This window comes from Piliocolobus tephrosceles, chromosome 10 (assembly GCF_002776525.5).
Source record: "Piliocolobus tephrosceles isolate RC106 chromosome 10, ASM277652v3, whole genome shotgun sequence".
Lineage (NCBI taxonomy): Eukaryota > Metazoa > Chordata > Mammalia > Primates > Cercopithecidae > Piliocolobus > Piliocolobus tephrosceles.
In genome coordinates, this window is record NC_045443.1 from 110,215,413 (window position 1) to 110,225,448 (window position 10,036).

The 10,036-nt window shown below is 45.3% G+C and overlaps 1 protein-coding gene across 1 annotated transcript in view; it reads left to right on the forward strand.

Annotated features, from left to right (window-relative positions):
* Window positions 1-110: 110 nt before the first annotated feature.
* The window catches only part of RPH3A (rabphilin 3A), a 331,956-nt gene continuing 322,030 nt past the window's right edge, over window positions 111-10,036 (forward strand). The window contains exon 1 of the mRNA XM_023203847.1: window positions 111-333. The gene's annotated coding sequence lies outside the window, so the exon portion shown is untranslated. The remainder of the gene's footprint in view (window positions 334-10,036) is intronic.

Consider the following 10,036-nt stretch of genomic DNA (forward strand, 5'->3'; position numbering starts at 1 on the left):
ATGAAGGTGGAGGAGGGAGTGGTGGTGAAGGTGGAGGAGGGAGAGGGAGGAAGAGACGGGAGAGGGGCGATGGAAAAGGTAGAGGGGTGGTGGAGGAAGGCGGCAGTGGTGTTCCTAACCCTTGATCTTGGCTTTTTAACCCTTTCTGAGCTTCCCTCTAGTGGGGGAATGAGGATCGTCGGTTGTTCTCACATTTAAGGGCAGAGCCGGGTGTGGGGTGGTGTTGGTGCTCGAGGGTCACGCGCTGGTGGCTTTGCCGCGGTGGTGGCAGCGGTGGAAGAGGCGACACCGCTGGAGGCAGTGGAGGGACGGGCCCACCAACGCTGCAGGCGGGTAAGGCGAGCGGGGGCCGAGGGCCACCAGGTCCTGCCCTCCCGAGCTGCAGCACGCGCTGGCTTAGGGGACCGTGGGGGGTCCCGTGGGGGCGCGGCGGGAACGCGGGACGCTGCCTCCCAGAATGGGGCTGCTGGAGCGGGAGGATGCGCTAGAACCGGGGGTGGGGCGACGAGGGACTTGGGGGCGGGGAGACGGCGCGGGACCCGCGCTATCCTTTGAGATTTTGAGGGGCGGGTCCTGGCAGGGGCCCCCAACGTGGCTGCTCCTGCGAGTCTCCGAGAGGGAAACAGGTGGTCACGGGGTGGCTGCGGCAAGGTAGCTCCTCTCCAGTAGCCACGGGGTGTCGGATGTGCGCCTTTACCCAGGCTGGATGTGTGCATCTCCTGGAGCCGGCTGGGACCCCGCATTGGGCTTTGGTCAAGGATCTTTCGAAGGGATAGGAAGACGGGAAACTCAGAAAGTGCTGAAATCTGGGCACTAGAGTCACGGTGTGTCTGATTTTTACCCGCATCCTCACTCCCACTCCAGGTCATAGCGCGTTCCCTGGATCAAGGTTTCTGTAGTTAATCAGAGGGCATCTCCGCCCCTACCCAAACCCCATCCCGACAATATATCCTTTTTATTTCACCTCCTAAACCAGGGGTTGCAAACTCAGATGCACACAGGGCCAGGCAGATGCACAATGGGTCCAACTCTTACCTGATTTCAACTATGCACCAGGCGCTGTCTATAGTTATTCATTCATTGAATCCTCACCAGCCCCCTGAACTTGCTACTTGTGATGACGGTCATTTTACAGATAGGGAAACAGGTAGGCAAGGTGAAAGTTGCTTACCCAAGATCACATGAGTAGCAAGTGGCAAGTCAGGGTGGGACTCCAGGCAGGTGGCTCCAGAGTCCTGGCTCTTAACCACGGTGCTGTGCTGAGCAGATGAACTGTGGGGGTCACCAGGAGCCCCACCAGGGAGATTTAACGGCTGTCAGGCAGAATCGCAGACTCTGTGTGGCCAGACCGTCCAATTTCTTGTCTCAGCCTCCTGAGTAGCTGGGACTACAGGCATGCACCACCACGCCTGGCTAATTTGTGTATATTTTAGTAGAGATGGGGTTTCACCATGTTGGCCAGGCTGGTCTCAAACTCCTGACCTCAGGTGATCCACCCGCCTTGGCCTCCCAAAGTGCTGGGATTACAAGCGTGAGCCACCTCACCCGGCCTTAATTTTTGTATTTTTAGTAGAGACAGGGTTTTGCCATGATGGCCAGGCTGGTCTCAAACTCCTGACCTCGGGTTATCTGCCTGCCTTGGCCTCCCAAAGTGCTGGGATTACAGGCATGAGTCACTGCAGCCAGACCTGAGTTCTTATTTTCACACCCCTGAAGCTCAGATCTGGTCCCACATAATTTAGTGCAGGGAAGAATTTTGGTGAAGGGACGAAGTTTATTTTGGAAGGTGTGGCTATACAAAAAAATGACAGTGTTCACACTGGTCTTACTCTTGTCAGGGCCCTGGGGCCCTGAGCTATTCCCTCTTGTAAAACTTTTTTTTTTTTTTTTTAACTTACTGTATTTTTTTCAATAGAATTTTTTTTTTTTTTTTTATACAGTCTCTCTCTTTGTTCCCCAGGCTGGAGTGCAGTGGCATGAAAATGGCTCATTGCAGCCTTGACCTCCTGGGCTCAAGCTATCCTTCTGCCTCAGCCTCCTGGGAAGCTAGTAACACAGACACGTGCCACTGTTACCAGAAAGGGATTCCTATCCAGATCCCAAGAGACAGTCCTTGGATCTCATGCAAAAAAAAATTGGAGGCGAGTCCACAGAGTAAAGTGAAAGCAAGTTTTTTAAGAAAACAAAGGAATAAAGATGGCTACTCCATGGGCAGAGCGGCAGCATGGGCTGCTCAGCTGCTTATACTTACTGTTACTTCTTGATTCTATGGTAAACAAGGGGCAGATTATTCATGAATTTTCTAGGAAAGCTGTAGGCAATTTCTAGAACTGAGGGTTCCTCCCCTTTTTAGACCAGGTAAGGTAACTTCCTGATGTTGCCATGGCATTTGTCACTGTCATGCTGCTGGTGAGTGTGTCTCTTAGCATGCTAATGCATTGTAATTAGCATATAATGAGCAGTGAGGATGATCGGAGGTCACTTTGGTTGCCATCTTGGTTTTGGTGGGTTTTGACCGGCTTCTTTACCGTATGCTGTTTCATCAGCAAAATCTTTGTGCCCTGTATCTTGTGCTGACCTCCTATCTCATCCTGTGACTTAGAACGCCTAACCTCCTGGGAATGCAGCTCAGTAGGTCTCAGCCTTATTTTGCCCAGCCCCTATTCAAGATGAAGTTGCTCTGGTTCAAATGCCTCTGACACCATCATGCCCAGCTAATTTTTTGATTTCTTTTTTTTTTTGTAGAGATGGGGCCTCACTTTGTTGGCCAGGTTGGTCTTGAACTCCTGGGCTTAAGCAATCCTCTCACCTCGACCTCCCAAAGTGCTAAATTTACAGGTGTGAGCCACCGTGCCTGGCCTAGTCTTCAAGTTTTTTGGGAGCCACAGCTCTGTTTTCCTCATTCTCGTATTCCCACATGTCACACATACTGTATTTCACATAATGATATTCAGGAAGTACTGAATCAAATGTAATGAACTCAAGTAAAGTAGAGATTCAGTCTCTTAGACACCCGCCTCAGGCAAGAAATCTCTCTTCCCCTCTGAGTTATGATGGAAGTCACTGTTCTCAAGCTTGTAGGATAAAGAGCAGCACAAACTCTGACATAGGACCCCTTTGTTTTCCTCGCTGCCACCCCTGAATTCAAAGTCATTTTGTCCCTTTGTGGGTGTCAAGCAGCTAGGAAAATGGGCCCAGCATGAGACAGTTTCAAACAGTGCAGCTTTTTATTATGCAAAGGTAACAGGGTTTCTCGCAGCATGACCCCAGCAATAGTGGCTGTTTGTGACTGTTACCTCAGAGCCAGGGAAGAAAACAAGCTTTCAAGAGTATGAGTCAATCAAAGGGTGCTACTGACTTCACCTTTTACTAGGGGGCCAGAATCTTTTGAGGGGCAAACCTGTAATTCCAGCAACTAATAATGAGTCTTCAAAAAGCAACAAAACAAAACAAAAAACTTCCTAAGAAACCAACCCAAAACAAAACAACAAAAACAGAATGGAGAGAAATCTGGGAAGATCTACAGAGGATTGTAAATCTTTAGGAGGTAGAATGGCCGGAACTAGATTTTTGTCATTTTGGTTCTACCTGAACCAAAACATGACCTGAGAAGGACTCAATGACGTGCCCTATGAACTTCATTAGGGATTGATGGATTCAATAAGCTCCTGTTGCAAAAATGTGAACATAGCAACCACTTACATTTTAGTCTGAACTAGCCACTTTCTGACAGCTGGGAATTGCAAAGTCAACGGCTTACAGGGTCCGAGCATGAAATGTTGACAACTGAAGCAGGCAGAGCCAGAAAACACAAGAGTGGTGGGAATCTAGTGAGTTGGGAACACATGCTCCATCTATAGGAGCAGCAGCAACTCAGTTCTGGGCAATCATTACCATGAAAAATGACAGGTTCAGTGTTACTGTATGTTTTGGGAAATTGGAAATCTAGATTTTTTTACATGAAGTCCTCCAATTAAAAAATGTTAAAACATTTTATTATTTTACTAGTTCTTCCTCTTTCTTAATCATAGATTCCTCTGAAAATCTGATTAAAGCTATCTGTCGTGCCTGGGAAACTACAGCACATACTTTTTTTGTATACAATTTCAAGACATTCATAGACTGTCTCCCCCAATCCCATGGTGTCTCAAGGGCAGAAGGAATGCCTGCCCTGGTATTTATACTTTCCAAGAGAGGATCTGATTGGCTGGGTTTACCACTGTCAAATAGGTTGTACTTCCACTGGGTAGAGTTTCATCTGTGGTCTCCCCCTCATGCCCTGATTGGTTGCTTTTGGCTTGAGCACCGATTCTGAATCCCATAGTGACCATAGCTGCAGAGCTGGCTTCACCCAAAGCACGGCTCAGACAGACATTTCAGAAGAAAGTATCCCAGGGATTACTTTTCGCAGAATTAAACTGTGGGCACCCGTATCATTTGAACTTCATGAACTGCCCTCCAGAATGCCTCCACCCTCACCTTCTCTTCCCAAATTCTCACCATTTGGAAAACTCCTCTTGGTCCTTTTCATCTTTCCTCTTGTATTAAAAAAAATTCTGGTAAAGCCATTACGTTTAATTTTTATGATCTTGTTTAAAAGATTAGCTGTATTGCATCAAAGTCATACAAGTACATAGTTTAAAAGTCAGATTATGACATATTTATAATAAAATCTTAGTTTCTGTTCCTCTGTTCCTAGTCCATCCCTAGAGACAACTACTGCCAACTCCCTTACCTGTTTCTTTTATTTCTTCTTTTTAATTTTTTTGGAGACATGGTTTCACTCTGTCACCCAGGCTCTAGTGCAGTGGTGTGATCATGGCTCACTGCAGCCTTAACCTCTCGGGCTCAAGCCATCCTCCTGCCTCAGCCTCCTGAGTAGCTGGGATCATAGGCGTGCACCATCATAACTGGCCAAGTTGTTTCTTATGACATTCCCCCATCTTCATATTTCTAAACTCGATTTTGACATATTTCCAGCTATTTCATTCACTGTCTCACTGACTCATTAATTAGCTGATTAAGTAAACACATATACAAGAAGCCTCAACTATAGGCTAAGGGCTGTCCTGGTGCTATAGAGAGAGGAGCAAAAACAGATACAGTGTCTATTTCTATCTCTATCTTTCTCTCTCTGTCAGTTTCTTTGTCTTCCTGTCTCTCATTAACCGTTTTTATCTCTTTGCCTCTTTGTCTCTGTCTCAATCATTTTGTCTCTGTTCTCTCCCTCTCTCTCCACATCTCTCTGGATTTAACATAAAATGCTCTCTTTCTCTTTATCTCTGTCTTTCTACATCTCCCCACCCCCTGTCTTTCCCATCTCCCACACCCTTCTTAATAGGGCATGACTATGAAAGCGTTCTTTCCAGGTGAGGCCATTTTTAACCAAGGACTTAGCACTTTTGTCTTGTCTTTTGTATACAGTATTTGAGGGCGGGGGCAAGGTGGGGAAGTTAGCTGGTTTGCACTTTAATGTAGTTTAGTCAAGATAGTCTTTTTATGAACCAATTTGTGCAGATTAGTTTGCGAGATGTGACTAAAATATCAAATCCCTACATTGTCAAAGCACTAATGGATTGGGAAGGTAAATTATAGAAGAGTGTTTTCCTGTAGGAATTACACTGACATTCAAAATTAACTTTTCTTGATACCGAGTCCACTGCATTCCACACTGGCTTTGCAGGGAACATTTAAATCCAAGTTCTTGGTGAGTGCTCTAATAGACAAGCACTGTGGTAATTAAATTAGAAGGCAAAAATTGTTCCTTGGTTACTTCCTGCAAGTTTTCTTACCTTGGGGGAATATTAGTGAGGAAGAATGTTTGGTAGAGTTGTATTAGTCTGTTCTCATGCAGCTAATAAAGACGTACCTGAGACTGGGTAATTTATAAAGGAAAGAGGTTTAATTGACTCACAGTTCTGCATGACTGGGGAGGCCTCACAATCATGGTGGAAGAGCAAGGGACGTCTTACATGGTGGCAGGCCAGAGAGAGAGCTTGTGCAAGCGAACTCCCCTTTATAAAACCATCAGATCTCGTGAGGCTTATTCACCATCATGAGAAAAGCATGGGAAAGACCTGCCCCCATGATTCAATTACCTCCCACTGGGTCCCTCTCATGACGTGGGAATTACGGGAGCTATAATTTAAGATTTGGGTGGGGACACAGCCAAACCATATTACAAATCTTGACAACATTAAGATTATTCAGCCTTTATGGAAATGAGCAGGTCCACAAATGACTCAAAATATTTGGGGAGAAAAGAAGTAGGTAGCTTGGGAAGTGTTTTAGGATTTTCCTTCTCTCCCTCCTGCTCTCCCTTCCTTCCGTCTTTCCCTCTTTCTTTTCCATGTCCCTTTCTGTTTGGTTTTCCTTCCCTCTATACTATGCCTGGGTTAGTAATCTGTTGTGCTTGAACCAAAGCTGAACTGACACTGAAGACACCTGGGTTCAGTCCCACTTTTGCTGCTCACCAGCTATGTGACCTTGTGAAAGTTATTCAGCTTCTCTGGGCTTAGTTTCTTTTTCTGTTGAATAAGACGTTTTGGACCAGATGACCTCTAATGTATTTCCCAGATCTAAGATTCCTTCATACACCTACCAACAAATGTTTAAATTTTAATATGTATTTTTTTCTTGTTATGAAGAGGGCAAACTCATGAAACAATTTGGAAAAAAAATCAAAAAAGGGTAAGTGAACACTATCCACAATTCCATCATCCAAAGAACCAGTGTGAACATTTTGGGGCAATTTTCTTTGTCTTTTTTTCATACATAATTTCACAAATCATGATTGTTCATATTGTGCACAATAGTTTTGTGTCCTTTTTAAATTTCCTCCTAAGCATGTCTCTGTGTCTTGCCTGTCTTCATGAACATTATGACGATGATGATTTTTTAGAGATAGGGTCTCACTCTGCTACCCAGGCTGGAGTGCAGTGGTACAATTGTAGCTCACTGCAGCCTCCAACTCCTGGGCTTGAGCAATTCTCCCACGTCGGCCTGCCAAAGTGTTGGGATTACAGGCATGAGCCACCATGCCTGGCCATTACAACTTTTTGTTTGTTTTTTGAGACAGGGTCTCCCTCTGTTGCCCAGGCTAAAATTCAGTGTCGTGATCATAGCTCACTGCAGCCTTGACCTCCTGGACTTAAGCAATCCTTCTACCTCAGTCTCCCAACTAGCTGGGACTACAGGCGTGCACCATATCCAGCTAGCTTTTTTTTTTTTTTTTTTTTTTTGTGGTATTTTTTGTAGAGATAGAGTTTCACTGTGTCACCCAGGCTGGTCTTGAAATGCTGGGCTGAAATGATCCACCTGCCTTGGCCTCCCAAAGTGCTGGGATTACAGGTGAGAGCCTGGCCATGAACAACGTTTTTAATGTGTGTGTAATATTTCATTGAGCAGTGATGTCTGGATTTACATAACTACTCTCCGGTTGGCAGACATTTTGGTTGATGCCAGCTTTTCTCTTATGGCTATTTGTGATTCATATCTTTGTTCATGAACATTTCTCCATCTTTTTATTTTCCTTGAGTTTATGGCTCTTTCAATGGTTCTATTTGTGTTTCCTGGCAAACATGGACAAATTCCCCAGAAACTTGCTGGGTGGGTGGCTTCGTGAATTTTCCCTGGAATTAAAACTTACTTTGCCTCCCATACTGAATTGACTGTATGTCAGAGGGAGGACAGTGGCTGGGAGGTAACTCTGACTTTCATGCTTTATTAAGTCCTCACTTGCCTACAGCCTCACTTCTTTTAGGTATGACCTAATTTTCATTGAGTTCTTTTGTCTGCATGGCTAATAATGACATTATTATCAACAACAATAACAGCTACTGTTTTAAGAGTTTATTCAATAGTGCCAGGCATTGTTCACTGTCTCATTCCATCCTCACAACAGCCCCTCTGAAGTCAATATTTTCAACATTTTGCAGATGAGGAAACTGAGGCACAGAAAAGTTGAGTTCTTTTCTCAAGATCAGATAAGGAATAGGATTTGCACCAAGTTTCTCTTTATCCAAGAGTTTGACCTCTGAAGTACTATATTCCTCCCCTTGCCCTCATATTCCCTCTCCTAGAAACATCTATAATTAAAAAAAAGAAAATAGAAGAAAAGGAGGAGATTGATAAAGGGATGGAAGGAAGAAGGAACCATCCTTTGCATTTCCCTAATGTCTAGCAGCATTTCTGCATTAAAAGCCAGAATACTTGGGTTCCTCTTCTAGCCTTACTATTCAATTGCTGTGTGGTCTTGAGCAAACTACATTCCATATCTATGCCTCAGTTTGTAATCTACAAAATTAAAGGGCTGGCCATGCGCGGTGGCTAATGCCTGTAATCCCAGCAGTTTGGGAGGCTGAGGCGGGCGGATCACTTGAGGTCAGGAGTTCAAGATCAGCCTGACCAACATGGTGAAACCCCGTCTTTACTAAAAATACAAAAATTAGCCAGGTGGTTGTGGCGGATGCCTGCAGTCCCAACTACTTGTGAAGCCAAGTCAGGAGAATTGCTTGAGCCTAGGAGGTGGAGGTTGCAGTGAACCAATATTGTGCCATTGCACTCCACCCTGGGTGACAGAGTGAGACCCTGTCTTAAAAAAAAAAAAAAATTAAAAGGCTAAATTATAGAGTCTTTATGGACTCTGAGACTCTTAAGATTCTCTGATTAACCCTAGGTTGGTGGGAGGGGACTCAGAAGTGATTATGGCTGCAGAAAATGGGGAAACCAAGGTTCAAGGAAGTCCTCAGCGTCACAAAAACTATCAGGCCCTGTTGGATCTTTCACGTGTAAATATCTGAGACTTTGTATTTTGGGGTCTGTTCGGGAATGGATTTATTGAAGGTTAAACAAAAAAGGAGAACAGAGTTAAGAATATCTGGACACCACAGGGAACCCAAGAGCAGGAACAAGGGAACCAGATGTTTCTGTTCATATCTACACTCCCGGCAACATCATGCCTCTCACTCTGACACCCCTGTCTATGCTCCAGGGCCCAGGAAGTTGCTGGGTTTTCAGATATTTGAGCCTGAACTAACACCTCCCGCCTCAATCTAGGACAAGGAATCTGATTAGTCCAACCAGGGTCACATGGTCTACTTCTGATCCAATTAACTGTGTCAGGCTGGGGGCGTGGTCCAAACACAAGGGTCAGCTCCGGAGGGGCAGGTCACCTCAGGTGTCTTCCTGGGCCTGATGGCTCAGAAGTCTAGGGACGGAATTACTCCATGGGGGCACACTTGGTTGTCTCACAGTGCAGCAAGAGTTCCTGCAGTTGTTATTAAGGATGGAACTTTAAATTATTTACTTCCACCTTATGTGAAGTGGCTCTCCCAGGAAGGAAAGAACAAAACTGAGGATGCCTGGGAGGCCAATTATTGTTTGTTTGAGGCTTTGAGGTATGCACGTGTGCAGAGGGACGGTGTGTCTGGGTTCTCTAGAGGGACAGGATTAATAGGATAGATGTATATATAAAGGGAGTTTATTGAGGAGTATTGACTCACACTGTCACAAGGTGAAGTGCCACAATAGGCTGTCTGCAAGCTGAGGAGCAAGAAAGCCAGTCTGAGTCCCAAAACCTCAAAAGTAGGGAAGCCCACAGAGCAGCCTTCAGTCAGCGATCAAAGGCCCGAGAGCCCCTGGCAAACCACTAGTTTAGGTTCAAGAGTCCAAAAGCTGAAGAATTTGGAGTCCGATGTTCAAAGGCAGGAAGCATCCAGCACGGGAGAAAGATGGAGGCCGGAAGACTCAGCCAGTGTAGTCCTTCCAAGTTCCTCTGCCTGCTTTTATCCTAACCACAGACAGCTGATTAGATGGTGCTCACCCAGTTTGAGGGTGGGTCGGCCTCTCCTAGTTCACTGACACAGATGTTTATCTCCATTGGCAACACCCTCACAGACACACCCAGGAACAATACTTTGCATCCTTCAATCCAATCAAGTTGATTACAGTCAGTTTCAGTCAAGTTTTCTTTGATGATTTCTCACATGGTGATATGGTGATATTCACTAAGGGAGAGTTCACAGTTGAAAACCTG